Source organism: Phalacrocorax carbo, chromosome 7, assembly GCF_963921805.1.
Source record: "Phalacrocorax carbo chromosome 7, bPhaCar2.1, whole genome shotgun sequence".
NCBI classification, from domain to species: domain Eukaryota; kingdom Metazoa; phylum Chordata; class Aves; order Suliformes; family Phalacrocoracidae; genus Phalacrocorax; species Phalacrocorax carbo.
Genome location: NC_087519.1, coordinates 18344414 through 18363121, shown reverse-complemented (window position 1 = coordinate 18363121; position 18708 = coordinate 18344414). Strand labels below are relative to the sequence as shown.

General features: G+C 37.7%; 1 protein-coding gene across 9 annotated transcripts in view; it reads left to right on the top strand.

The window, feature by feature from the left end:
- OTUD7A (OTU deubiquitinase 7A) overlaps positions 1 to 18708 on the top strand; it is a 163087-nt gene that overhangs the window by 69157 nt on the left and 75222 nt on the right. For 5 of the 9 annotated variants that reach the window (XM_064456609.1, XM_064456613.1, XM_064456606.1 and 2 more), the window contains one exon: positions 9996 to 10112. The exons of 2 other annotated variants lie outside the window; for them this stretch is intronic. The gene's annotated coding sequence lies outside the window, so the exon portion shown is untranslated. Of the gene's footprint in view, positions 1 to 7115; positions 7177 to 9995; positions 10113 to 12037; positions 12146 to 18708 lie in introns of those variants that run through there. 2 more of the 9 variants (XM_064456607.1, XM_064456610.1) reach the window with 2 other exon arrangements.

The window sequence follows — 18708 nt, the reverse complement described above, 5'->3', positions numbered from 1 at the left end:
ACAAACGTTACTTCAGAATTTTTTTTGTGTGTTAGGAAGGCAAAGTGATATAATTCTAGAAGTTCAGGTCCTTTCTTTAGCTGGGTTTCTCCAATAAGAATCTTAATACACTTCGGCTGTGCTAGTTAGTCCTTAACTTTTTGGCTCTATATGGCAAAAAAGGCCCTTGCTGAAGTCTTTGTTTCCACAGACGCATGTGTCTTCATCTGAGTAGTGTTTAATGGATAGATGAGCTCATGGAAAGAACAGAGAACAATGTGAGGAAATCTGTCACTTACTTATTTCTTGTAGTGGTTTGGAAAAGGACTAATAGGTTCAGGAAGTCTTCCAAAGTCATCTTTCCATGGTGACATTCTATAAGCAGTTCCAGAATACTTTCCCTCTTGAAAGTGTCTGACTTTCAAGAGGTAAAGTATTGTGGTACTGCTTATCTTCAAGTAGCAATGGCAATTAGAACATAAATTCTCGGAATGTCTTTCTGTTTGAGGGCATGCTCAGAAGCTTTTAATTTTATCATGTGAATTATAGAGAAAATACAGAGCTAGGTTTTCAGCCACCTGCTAGAGGTTGTTTATGTAATTTTAGGCCTTTTGGCTATGGCTTTACTTTAGAAGACTGACAGTCTAATTTAATCAAGCAGATGTGGATTTGTATATGTGGACTAGATATTCAGTCATATAAGGTGTGTAAAAAGATTCAGGACTGTTTGAAGTTGCCCGAGAAGTTTTTTTTCCAGCTAAATCTCTTTTGGATGAAATCTATTTGTGAAAGTGGTGTGTTTTTCTGCCTTTCAGTTAAAGCTTCTAGTCTTTAGAGATCATCATCATAGAAAACATTGATGTTATACTTAAGAAAATATTCTCTGCTGTGTAGTTTGAGTTGCATATGTTATGTTGCACATAACCAGATCCATTTCTATATTAATTAAAACACAAATACTGTGGTAATAGCTTAGTTCAGATCCAAGTTTAAATATTTGACTAGTTGATGATAATGACCTCCTTCTTTTCCTGACACCACCACTTTGATGCTAGTGCTTGAAAAAACAAATTATTATACACTAGATAAAGTTGAGCTTGTACCTTTTTACATTTTAAAGTATTATGAACTCCCCACAGATGGTTTGCTTTTCAGTGTCTACTGACTGCAGCTCCAAGAAATTAGCTCATTCTGTCTGTCATGAAATGGAGAATACTGCTGGTTAACTGACTGGTTCAGCAAACTGAAAAACATATGTAAATAAAAGAAAAGCTGTCTCAGGTGACCAAATATTGCACGTATTCAGTGTCTGGCAAACTGACTGATTTGATGGAAAGTGACTGGCATAAACAATAAAAGCTTAATTTTTCAAATAGGTTTCTACAAAACTAAACAGGGAAATGAGAGTAACCCTGTTTCTCTGCTTCTTGCACTGTGGTTGGTCACTCCTTAAGCCACGATTTTGATTAGCTTATCTAGTTGCTTATTTGCAAGTGATGGAAGAACATGGTTTCAAGCAAAATCTTCCCTGCTCCTCCTGCCTTCATGTGTAGTCTTGCCTGTTTGATGACCATCTGTCTTACCAAACAGTGCTGATCTGTTGTGGGACCAAGACCCCACAACCAAGTAATAGGTTTTTTCTCTTTCCCTCTCCTCCCCCCAGCTGTTTGTATTTCATGTAACACCTAACTGAAATTATAGATCATAATTGAAATCATTCCTTCTCCACCTCCGTGTCTTTTTATTTTCAATCAAGAATAACAGGATTCTTCCCTTCTTGCTTGCTTTTCTGTCTAATAAGTAGACCTGCTAGTCAGGAAGAGCAATTTTCTGCCATGCTGCTTTGAAAAGTTTCTAATAAATTGACAGGGTGTGTTGTCCAAAGTGATGATACATTGTTTCTAAAAATAATCAGCATCAACTCCCAGTCAGCTTTGTGATGTGTTTAGCTTGAGATCAGCAGCAAAGCAGAGGAGTTTGATCAATGTGTCTTTAAAATAAAGACAAAAAATTTAAATGTGTGAAACAGAATGTCACTTTGGATAACCTCAAGGAATTTTTGTTTTTGTGAATCTGTCTACTTTCCGGGGCTTTTTTATTATAAAAAGCAGGCAAAAATACAGGTATTTCTGAAATCCATGCATTTGAGATGTTTAAAAATTATATAAATAATTCCTTCTGCAGTAGATTGAACTGGAAGATATTTGTGTGCTGAAGCTTGCAGTAAGCTCTACAAAACCTGTTCTAATTCCTTAGAGTGATGTTGTCATCACGTTTGTTGACTAAGGCTCAAGGAGAATGCAAATTCTGTTTTATTTTCCCCTCTTTTTTCTGTCTAGTAATCTATGATGAGCAGTTTGTTTCAGAAGAGATTGTTCTTCATTTAGTTTGCAGGTGCTGTTTTCATATGTGAATTTGGTACATAAGTTAAAAAAAACAGGCACAGTTGTTATTTTCTTTAGCTGTTGCCTGGACATTAATATTCAGTGTGGTGGAAGGGTTTATTCCCCCATCCCCAGGCTAATTTTGCAATCAACAGCAATTTCCATTTCTTTCCTGACTTTCTAAATTTCCTGTTTCGCACACTGATATTTAACTTCAACTGTGTCCTGCTTTTCACAGAACGTAATAGATGATGACAACAGTGGCAATTAGAACCAATGGTCTACTTCTTAGAGATGTTAAATATCCATTAATCCTGTTGAAGTTGGTCAGAAATGTTCAAAAGCTCTCAAAAATCAGGCTGCACTATTTTAACATCAAACTTTGAATATCTGTTAGTTGCTAATGCTTTTCTTTGTGTACAGTTCTTCTGCATGTTTTCTTATAATGCTTCCCTTGATTGATCAGCTAGCAGTTCTCCTTGTGGAGCCTAAGTATTTCCTGTTAATTGTTGTTACTTTTTTAATATTGCCTTATAAATCTGACAAGATTAACAATTTTTATGACTGTAGAGGTAGCTATAGCTTATTTGTGGTGAGAGGAAACTTACAGAATGTTGCCAAATTGATTTGACTAAATGAAAGAGGGGTTTTTCTTGCTGCTTTGGGCATCTTATATTTTCTTTAAGTTTCAATAAACAGCCATTCTTAATACTAGATAATTTCACACTAGACATGTCACTAGACTTTTTGTTGGAAAATGAAGTGAAATTTATAGTTTGCTAATATAATAAGCATAAGTCACAGAATCACAGAATGGTAGGGGTTGGAAGGGACCTCTGGAGATCATCTTGTCCACCTCCGCTACTTGAGCAGGAACACCTAGAGCAGGGGGCACAGGAACAGGCGGGTTTTGAATGTCTCCAGGGAAGGAGGCTCTACAGCCTCTCTGGGCAGCCTGTTTCAGGGCTCTGTCACCCTCACAGTAAAGAAGTTTCTTCTCAAGTTTTGGTGGAACTTGCTGTGTTCCAACTTGAGCCCATTGCCCCTTGTCCTGTCATTGGGCACTAAGGAAACGAGCCTAGTCCCATCATCCTGACACCCACCCTTTAGATATTTATAAGTATTGATGAGATCCCCCCTCAGTCTTTTCTTCTCCAGGCTAAATAAACCCTGTTCTCTCAGCCTTTCCTCATAAGGGAGATGCTCCAGTCCCCTGCTCATCTTGGTAGCTCTCTGCTGAACTTGCTCAAGGAGTTCCACATCCTTCTTAAACTGGAGGGCCCAAAACTGGACACAGTACTCCAAATGTGGTCTCACTAGGGCAGAGCAGAGGGGGAGGATAACCTCTCTCGACCTGCTGGCCACATTCCTTTTAATGCATCCCAGGATACCATTGGCCTTCTTGGCCACAAGGGCACATTGATGGCTCATGGTCAGCTTGTTGTCTACCAGCACTCCCAGGTCTTTCTCAGCAGGGCCACTTTCCAGTAGTTCAGCCCCCAACCTGTACTGGTATGTGAGGTTGTTCCTCCTCAGATGCAGGACCTTGCACTTGCTCCTGTTGAATTTATCAGGTTCCCCTCAGCCCAGCTTCTCTAGCCTGTCCAGGTCTCACTGGATGGCAGCACAGCCTTCTGGTGTATCAGACATTCCTCCCAGCTTGGTATCATCAGTGAACTTGCTGCGGCTACACTCTATCCCATCATCCAGGTCATTGATGAATATGTTGAACAGGGCTAGACCAAGCAGAGACCCCTGGGGAACACCACTAGTCACAGGCCTCCATCCAGACTCTGCTCCGTTGATCATGACCCTCTGAGTTCTGTTGTTGAGCCAGTTAAGTCTGAAAAGCAGTTGCAAGACAAAAAAGAAACAGATTCCAAGAAAACAGCAGGGAACTATAATTTTACAGTACTGCTTTTGCCTTTATCTTTTCTAAAGATCCGCATGTTTAGTCTTGTCACTTGACGCACAGAAAAAAAAAAAGATTTAAAAAATCTTTAATAAGCCAGAACAAAGGCACAGATGACCAAGCTCACTGTTTTGTTATTTCACTTGAAGAAAATTTTCAGCTCTTCCTATTGTCCTTCCAGGATGTCTCTAATTGGAGTGTGAGAGGTCTCTGACAAGTTTTGAAAGATATACTTAGTGTATGTCTTGTCTCCTCTAATAATTTCTATACTGATATTTCACAGCAACATATAAATTAATGTATGCTCCTCATATGAACTGAAGTAATACTGCTAACATCCTCAGAGGCTAGAAGTTTGTTGTCAGAGATAGCATTGTAAATCCACCTTCTGTAGGTACCAATTTGTAAGTCAACCCTGATTTGAGTTTGTCGATTACAGGGGTCCTCCAAACAAATTAATTTATACCATTAGGCACAATTTTTATCAAGTGTGCAACTGTAGCTGCCTGTGATTGTTGGTCACAGAGAACTCCCCCCCTCCTCTTTAAGAAACATTTTATGTATCAATAGAATTCTCTCATTTAGGCCAAACCTGAGGCATTCAGCCTATTGCAACGTGTTCCTTTGATATTGCTTTTCACTTGGTACTACTTCTTCACTTGGTATTATTTCTTTCCCTAGGACTCAAAAGAGAGATCTTTTCAACTGCACTAGAATGTCTTTCAGCAATTTCTTCAGGACTTAATTCAGAGTTGGGACTTTTCTTCTTAGATAGTTGAACAGAACTTGCCACTTTATTTCCCTTTCTAACATGAAAAGTGATCTGTTGAGTTGGCATTGAAAATAACACACTTATATGTTCCTGTCCTCCCCTACCCTGGCAGAAAGTTTTAGAAATAGCCCATAACTGCAAAAAAACATGGTGTTTTTCCCTAACCCTGATACTAACTTGCATATTTTTAACCTAAGCAAAGATTGCAACCATTGAACATGATCTATAAGATTTGTGATTTAATCCTGCTATAGTGTCTGTAAGAATGAGTGTCTTTAGAGTACTGAAAACAAGTTAGTATCCGCTGTAATTGATTATAGTCATATTTCAGTCCTTCCTCAGTATCAAGTGTGACGTATGACCTTTACTGCATGACTTTCCTACAGTTTGACACCCTGAACTGAGGAGGAATTCAAGATTCAGGTTCTGATCAGCTGCATAACGAGCTGTGACTACTCTTGAGTTGTTTAATGGCCTTTAATACTGCATCCGTGATATATTGTTCTGTACTATTCAAATGGGAGGAAGAGTGCTTTCTCTCTAGATTTGTCTGATGATGGTTTTCAGGTTTCCTAGTGGGTTCTTCACAGACCTCAATGACTTACATAGTTTAAGTGAAACACACAGTTACTATACTTAAATTATGCATCTTCAAAATGTTGTGAAATTAATCATTCCAGATTCCATGTCTCATATCTCTTTCTCCTTTGTATTTCTAGTTGTTCTAAAAGTCTTGGAGATGACATTAAAGCATAGTTTTTAATGGGAAAATGAATTAAGCCTTCTATTCTTAGTTTATTATTCCAAACTAAATGTAATAACTGAAGAACTTCGTGTTTCACAGAAATGAGGATGGGACTCACAGGGTTGGGGGAAATAACCAATTCTGGTTTGCTGCATTGTGTGTCTGTCTGAGCTCTTTCTTGCTGTCACTTACTTAGCTGCTTTATGCACTGAACTGATATGCTTACTGTTGCATTCTGGCACATTTTATGAATGCCTGGCAAGCTAGTAACTTGCTATTCTTTCTACATTATATACATCTAAGGACTTAGAAGGACTTGCTTTTTGTACATAATCTGAATCTCAGAAGTTCAATTCTGTTATTATTTTTAGGGTACTTATAAGAGAGAGAACTTCCCTGTCAGTCTGTCACTGAAGCTGTAGGATGAACCAATTGGCAGGATTAGTATTTTCAAGGGGAACATGGAAAAATCACCTTTATGTGTTTTGCCTGGATGTGAGGAGCGATGCAAAGTGAAGAGTAACAGACATTCAAGCCTGGTGTTTAAAATAGCAGCTGAATTGTCTACCTCAAGGCATGAATATGCTGAGGACTCCATTTTAAAAGGCTAGACTGAAGTCTTAATGTGTTGACTGTGCACTTGACATAAAATTAAGCATTTCAGCCTTTCTCTAATCTCTGTGTACAAGACGATGAAGGGTGCTTGGAGAATTGTATCAGTAAGACTATACAAAGCTCATAATGCTAATACTTTTTATGTCCTTTAAGCTTCTGCCTTCATACCCCTGTCAGCTCAATCCAATGCATGCATTTTCTGAATCAAACTAGCATAAGCCAAGGAAGGGAGAAATGTATTCCATTTCTCACATGGAAGAAGCAACTAGTCAGGGTAAATAAGAATTTTTCTAGCTAGAGGAGAAATCTTTTCCTTCATCAGTAACTTCTGAGGATAAAGACTTAGGAAATAGATAAAGCGATAGATATTTCTCATGCAGTGGTTAGAAAGAGATTTCAAGTAATGAAGGTTCAGTACAAAAAGAAAATCTGTGCTAGCACTTCAGACTGTGCTCAAGAACTGGTCATTAAAAAGTTAGATCATCAAAGTGGTGCTTTACTCTGGGGAATAACAACTGTCAAAGTCAACAGTGTTTGCAAGAAAATGAAACATTAGCCAGTCATCGATCTTTTGTAGATGACATATGGACAGATGCTGTGTGTCAGATTTTGTACCCTACCCCACAGTTTTTGACACAGACATCTGCAGGACATGGTAGAGCAACTTCCTGTAACTAGAATAATAATTTCTCTGATGCTTGTCATTTCTCTTTAAGAGGACCTACATACTGATAGTGGCCATCTTTAACATAAAAACCTCTTCCTTCAGGTAATCTTGTTATCACATCTTAAATATTACTGCTTCCTTATTATTAGAGACATCTTTTCCTTCATATGTTGCTTGAGCTAAATGAAATTTTTGCAGAGAACCACTAAGCCATGAAACTGTAGGTAAGGCCTTGTTCTGAATGTAGAACTTACACTGAAGAAGCCTAGTCTTAACAGAAACTAAGCACAACGCTGATGTTATGAAAGATAATGCTTTTGTCTTGTCCTAAGACTACTTCAGATTGCATGCATGAAACAAAGGTAGTGGAAGTGAGCATACACTTGAGAGTTTGTGGGGAGATGCTGATCCAGGTAAAACAGAATGTAAGCAGAGAAGGTTTTCAGCACTGTGCAGCTGGTCCTAAGCTGCTGAGAAGATTGTAGGAAGTGTTTCAGTCCTGTGTCAGAAGTAGAAGTGGAAAATAGGATCCCTTTTGAGTTTAGGACAAGGATTGCATGAGAGTCTCAGAAGAGAATTCAGGTACTTCTAAAAACTGAGCGGAGGAAACTTCTTCAGCTCCTTGCCAGTGATTACTTTGAATGTCAGAAAAAACAGGGAGAAACTGAGAAAATTACTGTGAATATTCATTCTCAGTTAAAAACTTCTCTGCCTGTTTGAGTTCTTTGTTTTGAAATATATATGTACCATCTAATCTGTGTTTCTGTATTTTCTTTGCTAACTTCACACAGAAGTTATTGCAGGGACCATGCAAAAGTAAAAAGATAAATTAAAAATTTGTCCTCAGAATTATAAAGGAGTTTCAGCCGAGATTACACCCTGAACCTTCCGATATCTAATGATAATTTTATTCTTTGTATTTATATCTATAAATTGTTGTGGTCATATGGGGGGCCATTCTTCAGTTATTGGCCCGCTATACAGGGCAATATTATACACAGAATATAAGAATATAAGCAGTATTTAAGGTTGATCTTAAACTGGGTATTCACAGAAGCTAACTTTAGCCTATAGCTTGCTATGTACTCGGGAGGTAAAGAGAAGGGAGAAGGCTCTTTCAGAAGCACCATACATAAGAGCAAAATCAAGTTCTTAGGAACTGAAGTTAGCCTTGATGTTCGATTCCTACACATATTGTGATTATAAACTCCCACACACTAGTCAGGTGAATGGCCATTTGTGACGAAGTGTAAGGAAGAACTTGCATTTCACAGAATGACTGAAGAAATTATTTGCAGGGGTAACAATAATGGCTATAAATCTAACTGCAAGTTAGGTATAAGCTTGAGTTTTTGCACACTCTATTATCAAGTTAAAGATATTGTTCGGTGAAAGAGATGAAAACAAAACAAACGAAAAAAACTCAAAACAAACAAAACCACAGAAACAAAACCAGAAAAAAATATTCTTGAAGCTATAGTGTGTGTGTGAGAAATGCCAGAGATGTTGATCTACATGCACTTCCTTCTGCCCTAACAATCATAGTATCCATAGTAATCTTTCAGATCACGTATTTACAATTAAATGGTATAATTTTTAGCATTGTTTAAATGGTACATTGAAATGGTAGATTGATAGGGTTGTCAAGCATTGGAACAGGCTGCCCAGGGAGGTGGTTGAGTCACCGTCCCTGAAGGTATTTAGAAGACCTAGTAGATGTGGCACATAAGGACATGGTTTAGGGGTGAACTTGGCAGTGTTAGGTATACAGTTGGACTCAAGATCTTAAAGGTCTTAAAGCAGCCTGCAGAGAAGGAGTTGGGGGTACTGGTGAATGAAAAGGTGGACATGAGCCAACAATGTGCGCTTGCAGCACAGAAAGCCAGCTGTATCCTGGGCTGCATCAAAAGGAGAGTGGCCAGCAGGTCGAGGGAGGTGCTTCTGCCCCTTTACTCCACTCTGGTGAGACCCCACCTGGAGTGCTGCATCCAGCTCTGGAGCCCTCAGCACAAGAAGGACATGGACCTCTTGGAGCAGGTCTAGAGGAGGGCCACAGAAATGATCCGAGGGCTGAAGCACCTTTTCTACAAGGACAGGCTGAGAGAGTAGGGATTGTTCAGCCTGCAGAAGAGAAGGCTGCGGGAAGGCCGCAACAGTCTCCCAGTAGACTTAAAGTGGGACTATAGGAAGGATGGGGGCAACCTCTTTAGCAAGGCCTGTTGAGACAGGACAAGGGGTAATGGCTTTAAACTAAAGGAGGGTAGATTTAGACTGGGCATATGGAAAAAACATTTCACATTGAGGGTGGTGAAACACTGGACCAGGTTGCCCAGAGAGGTAGTAGATGCCCCATCCCTGGAAACATTCAAGGTCAGGTTGGATTGGGCTCAGAGCAACCTGATCTAGTTGAAGATGTCCCTGCTCACTGCAGGGGGGGTTGGACTAGATCACTTCTAAAGGTCCCTTCCAACCGAAGCCATTCCATGATTCTATAATGCACTTAAAAAAATGTATGTACTGCAAGCACATATGTGAAATCGTCTTTCAAGTGAAGTAGTAGGTAGAGTGTTGGATGGAAAGGGTTTGATTTTCTGTGGAGCTAATGTGTTGAACAATGTGATGAATCTCAAGAAAGAGAACTGTTAGGGGAATTTTTAAGTGGAATTACCCTTTTCAGAAAGGATAGCAGTAATGACATTTTTGTACATTCATAGTTAATATTTTTTCTCTTAATTGTCTGGGTTGTGCCCGAGTTATCTTCTTAATGCAAATTATTGTATATGGTAATTTATCTGCATTGAGAGTAGTACATTCATTAGGTTGTTGAGGTCAAAAGTAAAGTTCATTTTAGCCAGTTGTCATTATTATTCAGATAGCACAGAATAAGTATAATGATTAATATACTACTTCTTTTTTTCCAGATTTCTCAGGGGACAAAATTTGGCTTATTCATACCTTCTACTGTGGCGAAAATGGATTATTTTCCTCACCAAAAACCAGCAGCGTAACACCCATCTGACACATGCCTCAAGCCTGTTGTAAGTCAGTCACATTAAAAGCTTGCTTACAGGTAGCTTTAATCAGCTGTGTATCTATTTATGGCTCAATAACAAGCTGCCTTAACAGGAGAACTAATCTTAGCAGCCTGGCTTTTCTGCAGCAGCTGTTCTTAAGTGAAAGTATAGGAGGAAGTAACTTGCTGTAAAGCAGAGGTTGAGGTTGAGGTGCTTCCTGGCCACTGCATGCCAGTGTATCATACGTGTGTGTTCTGTTCCTCTCCCCACACCCCCCATTAAGAGATGACATTGCGAATCAGAAGCTATTGGGTTATGCATGGATAACATGATTGAAAAGATTATCTGCATTGTAAATGAAGACTTAGATTCCTGTTGCTATGACAATTAATTTTAGAATTCACAGTGTAGAAATAGGGGTCTAAATAAATCAAAATGTAAGAAACAGCAAGTGGTTAAGCTGGTCGTCATTGTGCTGGTTGTTGAGCTGCACGCATTTCGTGGTGCCTGTAGGCCCAAGTGTTTAATTTTTAATGCAATGCAAACTTGGTAAAAATTAATGAAACTCCATGTTACAGATATCCAATAATGGTTATTCAGACATCCTGCTTTTACATACTGAAGTAAATTTTATGCATGCAGAGTATTTGCAGAGTATATGATATATGTGTTTGTGAGAGCAAACTGTGTTAAGATTAGAGTTTTAATCTTGCATTAATCTTGCATGTTTTGAGAGTCCTTGTTTTATAGTTAACATATAAATACCCCACTTTGCCATAAGGTCTAGTGCATGTTACCTTTTGTTAGCTAGTTATAATTGTGGCTACTACATCTAATGCCTTTTAATTAATGACTGTAACTACACCTACTGTCAAGATCTTATGCATCCAGGAACTTTTAAAATCATTTTTATGGATTTTGCAGAACTGAGTGATTATTATTGCAAATAAGTTGTGACCACATGTTCCTTCTGTAATGTAATTATGCAGTGCTTCTTAAAGAACTGATTTGCCATTCTGAGAGTAGAACTCAGTCAAGTGCAGCTAATTTCAACTGAGTCAGATTAAAGGTGGTTTTAGACTTAGAAGCCAGCCTTCCTAGCTCAGTACAGAGGCTTTAAGGAGCATTTTGGTGAAGGGTACAATAGCTTAAATGTTACAGTTTTTACAGACATGTTTCCTGAATAATATTTTGTTTCTTTCATTGGAGTTCTGTGAGCAGCATGGCCTTATGTTGTGGTTTAGCCCCAGTCAGCAACCAAGCACCATGCAGCCGCTCGCTCACTCCCCCCTTATGGGACGGGAGAGAGAACCAGAAGAGTAAAAGTGAGGCAACCCATGGTTTGAGATAAAGACAGTTTAATAGGTAAAGCAAAAGCTGCGTGCGGGAGCAGAACAAAACAATTAATTCATTCACTGCTTCCCATGGGCAGGCAGGTGCTCAGCCATCTCCAGGAAAGCAGGGCTCCATCACGGGGTAACGGTTACCTGGGAAGACAAACGTCATCACTCCAAACATCCCCCCTTTCTTCTTCTTCCCCCAGCTTTATATACTGAGCATGACATCATATGGTATGGAGTATCCCGTTGGTCAGTTTGGGTCAGCTGTGCTGGCTGTGTCCCCTCCCACCTTCTTGTGCACCGGGCAGAGCATGGGGAGCTGAAAAAGTCCTTGACCAGTGTATGTGCTACTTAGCAACAACTAAAACATCTCCATTTTATCACCACTGTTTCCAGCAAAAATCCAAAACATAGTCTCATACTAGCTACTACGAAGAAATTTAACTCTATCCCAGCTGAAACCAGGACACCTTAGTAGTACAAGACAGGTTACAGAATTTAGGTCCGCTTCGTCTGTGATAAAAGTGTATAATATACATTTATTTCTATGGGAGATGTTCTTCTGACTGTGAGGTTGAAAACTGGCTTTCATCTTTATATTCTTGGCAGCTAAAACTGGAAGCTATTTGAAGATAAACCTGTTTAAAACAAAACAGGTGCGAGGCTGGCAAAGTAATCTCTGATCTAACTTGAATGGGATGAATACAAAGTGTCAAGGTAAAATACTTGAGAGATATACTGTCTTTTAATTGGCTTTAAAATTCTGTGTTATAGAAGTCTGCATAAATATCTACTTTTAACTTCAATTATTAAGTCCGTTATGATCTGTGAGGTCTGTTCTGAGAGTGTTTTGTTTAAGCAGCTTTATGCATTCTGTGAAAAAGCTGTGTTGTTTCCAGTGATTTATGGTCAAATTTGAATTTCTGGTGTGCTGGAGTATCCTGCTGGTAGGCAGCATCAGTGCTGTGCAAGTTAGGGTAATGCTAGAGAGATTTTGTAGATGATGTAGTCCTGGGAGTCTCTGGGAACAGTGAAATCACTGCAGGGGGGAGCTAGGATGTCCTGAGTGAAGAAAAGGTGTGGAATATTTCTTTGTAACCAGTTTTGGTCACCCAATCACCTGAGAGCAACTTTTGCTAGGAAACAGAGCAAGCTTCTATTTGAATGCATTTGTTGAGACACTGTGCGTCTTTCCAACTAAAGTCATCATGTCTAGGACAAAACTGTCTTGAGAACTTAATAATTTTCTGGAAAAATTTGATGTCAGAATTTGTCCAGTTGTTTGGATTTATTTATGTTTTTTTCCAGCTTTGACAAATAAAGGTGAACATTTAAATAAAGAATTTTTTAAAAAATCCCCAAGTCCTGGATCTTTCAGTATTCCAGGTGTGATTCAGATACCTACATATACACCTGAGAAGTATTACAGGTAGAAATAGGTGACTCGGGTACCTTTCTTACACATAGACGTGCATTGCCATTCTTAAAGGTCTGTATTATTTGGGATAGCCTCATGGGACTAGCAAATATGACAGAAACCCATACACTTCTGGAGCAGTAGCTGAAACTCAGAAGATACTATGTGATATCTAGAGTAGTAATTTGTGTGCCTGAACTGATTTTTACTTGGCTTATTAGACTGTGCAGACATGTTTTACCTCTGCTTTCTCCTCTTTAACATAACTTTTCTCTGAACCTCATGTGGTTTTTTTTCTTCCTTCCAATTACTGAATCATGGTAAATAAAAAAATAAAATGGAATTACAAATCTACAGCTTTCTTCATATAGCTAAAGATGCTGTTGAGTAATTTGGCAGATTTCTCCTTTTAAATTTTGAGAGTTGCACAATGTCATACACAACTGTCATCAGGCTGGAATTTTAAAAAGACTTCACATTATGTAGCTTCTGCTTTGGCATTTCTCTGAAACTGAGTTCTTCCTCCTGGTTATTTTTCAGTTGATTTTAAAAACAATAAAATTGTGCTTCCGGGATGAAGTACTACAGTTGCACTAATACTTGTTAAAAATCAACCAACAAACAAAAAAATTGTATGCAAAAATATACACCTTTCAAGAAAAATACATTTTCCCCCCCTTCTGTGGGAAAGGTAGTTATTGCTGAAATTTTCTCTGTCAGAATTCAAAATTAGTATGTTTGTTTTGACTTAACATTACCACTATGGTAGAAATTTCCAAGGATATTTTTAATAGAAGTAATTAATAAGGAAGCGTTATTGATTTTTGTGTAGTCACTGTACTGGTGTATCGGCCAGGTAATATCTCATCTGCAAATGACATGGCTTGTGGCAGTCTAAATACTGGATTCTTACTGACACACAAAACTCCCTTTGAATAACAGAAAACCTGTGTTAAATGTAATTGTCAAATTGTTGGGCCATTTCAATTCAAAGGACCAACAAAAATAAGAAAATAAGCTATTATTTCTGCAAGCAGTAAAATTAATTTAATTATAAATATACAAATATATCAAGAAGATAACTAAGTAACGTGAATTTATGAAGGGCCATACAGAGGTTTTTGTCCATTGCTATATAACAAATATAGATGTTAAACTGTCAAAATTTAAACCTTCAGGATTACAGAAAGAAGCAAAGAACAATGAAACAATTGTCAAATGTGAGACTAATTAAAAATAATTAGCATTTTCAGAAACATTGGGAGGTTTTCAGTTAAATTAGAACAAGCATTTCAGTAGAGATTATTCCGGTAGCTTCTTTTTAACTCATAACAGTCTCCTGAATAGAATGATTTTCTTTTAAATTGCTGAAAATTTGAAGTAGACAATTAAGAATAATTATAAAAGTCTGTTAGTAGTTGTTTGCATAATTATGCAAACTTTGGACACGCACGCACACATGCGCGTCAACACACCCACACACCCCCACACACCCCCACACCCACACCAAAAAGCGCCCCAGCCTAAAAAAGGGTTTAATTCTGTTCTGTTACAAGCAGGGATTCACTCTGAGATGTCCACAGCTAAATATACATTCAGAGATAGCTACTGGCATTAGCAGCTAGGTAGGTATGTAAAGCGAAACCTGTACTGTCAGTGATAGAGGAGTGTCTTGGTGGTGTTGCAGGAGAACAGTCAGTCTTGTTGAAACATGCTACATTAAACAGCTTAAAGGTGTCTGTAGCAGACAACTTCCAAGTGTTAAGACAGTGTTACCATCCATAATTCTGCATCTCCTTCACTGGTGCATGGTTGCAAGTGGCATTTTCTGGCTGATAGCAGTTACAAGTGAGACATGAAAGACCATGATTTGTATGTGTGCATCACTTTGCAGGTTTCTCAAGCCTAAATATGTTCTAATGCTCTGGTCATCCATACCAAAAAATTAAACTCTGCTGGATGCTACCAGCAAGATTTCATCCTAGTGCAAAATAAAGATGAATAACAAGCCAGACTGTAGTGTGTTGGAACATGCCTGTGCAGTTTATCAAGGTGCTAACTTAAGACTGTGGACTGTTTTTTGTTGTTGCTTTTGGGTTTGTTTGGGGTTTTGTTTGGTTGGTTGGTTTTTTTACTATATTTGCATTTATGTATGGGGCATTATACTACTAGTAGATTTGCCTTCTCCTCCTTACTAATTGAAATAAAATATTCATCTTTCCTTCAACTGTCATTCTCTGAGCATAGTCTAAGAGGAAAAAGAGGAATTGATTTAGGCTATTCTTTGTGTATCTGAGAGAAACAGTACATTTCAGACCACTGAGCAAATTCTACAGTTAGCAAAAAAATACCATCTCCACTTTCTTAAATGACTATCCTGTGGTCTGTTAGCAGAACACTTCTATGCCCAGCTGTCCCCCTGTCATGCAAGAAAGCTTTTGATTTTTAAATTTTTTTTTTTGTTTTGTGGTAAATCAAACTTGTGGAAAAAGATCTAAAGATCAAGGAGACTGCCAAGTACTAAGGAAAACAAAGGAAAAATGGTTATGTCAGAAGCTGTATTGCTCCTACAAGTAAAAGGCTACAACTGTCTTTGGATAGTTGCTGTTACAGCCTGAGTTGCAAACAGCAGTTTAGCTAGGCCCCAGCTATAGATTGCAGGTAGAAATTTTGATTGAATAGCAGTGATGCCAGCTGTGGCAGAATGGGTCTAATCTCATTACTAGAGGGAAATAAAAACAAACAAAAAAAAGCCCTCTTCAGTCCTCTGATAGGATACTTTGGACCTGTAAAACTCTTGGAGAAGTGCTAAGACAGGCGATTAAAATCAGTAGCAACTGGTCCATTGCACTGCCTGGGGCACCAAAGCAGCTTCTTATCTCTTGGGTAGGATTTCAGTATATGCTTAAAACTAAGCACATGGTTTTGTGGGTTTTTTAACTGCTTCTACAATGTTTTGTATAGAAGTGTTTTAGATGGATGTTACTCAATATATGCTTAAATTTTACACCATACTGTTACAATTTTATAAAACACCAATGAAATTTTCTCATTGCACGTACTTTGCTTAGATCTTTGGGAATTCTTCCATTTTTCTTTCGTGTTTGGTATTTTGAACTAGTATTTCTGTTAGAATTTGTAGTCCAATATTTTAAGGGTTTTTCTTATCCCTGTAAAAAGTATTTATTCTTCCTTTCTTGCCAAAAATTAATAGCAGTCTAGTTGACAGTGAACAAAACAAAACACATGTTCTGGGAAACAGCATTGATTTGCCATTAAGTTCCTTTGAAAAGTAGAGAATAACCTTACCTTTATGTGAGCTGTTAACACTTTAATGTGTATGCATTTCCCATGCTTGCTCCACACCAAAAAAACTAAATGCATTTTTAGCAACATGGTCATATAGTAGTTGTTGTTTTGTTGTTTGGTTTGTTAGTTCATTTGTGTGGTTTGTTTTGTTTTAATAAAACCACTTATCAGATGTATAATTATCATCAGCTTAGTAAAGAAGTGTGAATTCCTATAGCTAGTACTTACCTGTTTTACCAATGGAGTAAAAGTTTTGTTTGTTTCATTGGTTTTTTTTGTTTTGTTGGTTTTTTTTTTAAAGTCAAATTATATGGAGGGGAAAGGCCTGTCAACTAAGCTTAGTATGTTGTTTAGGTAATCAGGTATCTTTTTTATTGATAAGCTGTATTATATCCTCTATTTACATACAAAGATGAACATTTATAACTTAGTCTATATTTTAATATATGCTACACATTTGTTTATTAGAAAATCAGAAAACAGGGAGAAGACTTTTTTTCTAAAGAGACAACTTCTTCTTATGCCAATTCTTCATGTATAGTCACTTTAACCCCTGAAAAGGGGTTATAAAATACTGCTATGAATTTAAGGTTGTGTTTTGCACTGTGAATTAGTGTGAATTACTGTATAAACTCATTTTCAGGAATAATCTCACTTTTAAACTTCTGATATCTTCTTTGCATCTGCATCTAAACCACATCTATATGTGTACGTCCTATTATAACAGTAAGCAAATTCCTACACATGTATAAATGCTTATATAATTTTCCAAGTTTAAATTATAGAGACAGGAAAAAGTTTCAATACAGGTTTTTGTCACATGGAAATTGTTTTAATATTGTAGTGAGGACCATCTTATTCCATTGCCTAGTGAGAATAACCCCTGAAAAGGGTTTCCTAGAAACTCAGCTTATTCAGTAATGGTAAAAAAGAATAATCCCACGGGATTGCTAGAAAATTGCCTAGTTTTTTAAGTCTGGTTTCCTATCACTGCAGGATATTTTATTATACTTTACATGTACTTAAGTAGCTCTATTTTTAAAAATAATTCACTGTTTTCTTCCCAGCTTCTAAGGAAGGATTGTTCCCAGTATTTCTGTCACTGAGACACCTGTCTTTATTTTGAGACTATATTTAGTTGTGGCTTGGTGTATTTATGGAGAGCAGTCTCAATCCAGTTCTCAACCTTGTTTCATTGGCTCTGCAGTCTAGGCTCTTTTAGTCACTTGTCCTAAGATAAAATGCGTAGTTCCTGATCATCTATAGCCTTTTGTTTCACCTGTTGCAGTCTGAGGCAATCTCTCTGGAATATACATTATTGAACTTGCTCCTAATATTCCAGAACAGGCTTTGGTTTTTTAATGTCTTTTGTTTTTACCTTCTAGTTCCACTTTGAATACTGGGAAACATGTTTATATGTATAATTGTTTCTGATTTTTTTTCCAATTATATCTTGGATGCAGACCTGACTATATCTATATAGAAATAAAAATATATGTATCTAAACATAGAGATAAAAGTCCCCAGCTATTCAGGGGAACATTGAAACAACGCATGATTGAAGTGTTCCCCTGAATACAAAAAGTTTACTGAATTGAGGTTGTAGTGTGTTAAATACTGTTTAAGTTAACCCAAGTAAAGGGTAGGGAGAAGTTTCATGTTGGGAATAAGGCAGCCTTCCTGTAGGCAAACCACAGTTTTCACAAGATTGTGTCTTCATTGGTGCAAAAACATCAGAAGTTCCTTTCAGCTACTCTTGGCAGAGCATTATCTATATTTCAGATTGGTCCTGTATCCTAATATTTAATCCGCTTTTACTTGGGCAACAGATGCTCTGAACTACTTTTGCATATATGTGGTATTCCTTTCAGACAATCTGAAAAGCTGAGTGCCTACATTAACTACCAGTTCCCTTAAAGATTATGTTCCCCTCTTAAACAAGTCTTCACTAATGGGCTTGATTGGTTAATTATAATTTTTCCTTTAATAGTTTTTATCTTGTATGTGAACATTTGGCAAAGTGTTATCTAATGAAGAGTGGAGCAGCTTTAGAAATATAATAACCAAATAAAAACTCTCTGGTTTACTAAAAAATTTAAGTCTTTGTGAAAATGCAAATACATTTTGCATGCAGAAAATAAGGAGAAATGGCACAGCCTGAGCTCAAAAAACTTAAATGTTTCACTAAACAGAAATGGTCTTACTTGGTGCATTGGTTCATTTTCATGATATTGTCAAGATTGTAGAGTTATTACATTCTCCATCAAATATGGCATGTCAGAAAGAATTACTTTCGAAGTCTGGAGCTGTGTGCACAAAAAGGGTCTTTCTGCCTTCAGAACCAAAAATGCAAGCAGCATGAACATTTCAACACAAGAGTGGACTGCACTTAGCCTGTATATTGCCAAACCAGCTGAGAGGAATCAGTAATGTTAATAGGCATTTAGCCTTGTCACACTGCAGGGAAATTAAAAAATGGGGGTGGGGGGTGGGGAACTGGTTTAATGCAATTGGAGAATATCTTTCTGCTGGCTTCCTAGAGCACTGAAACTGG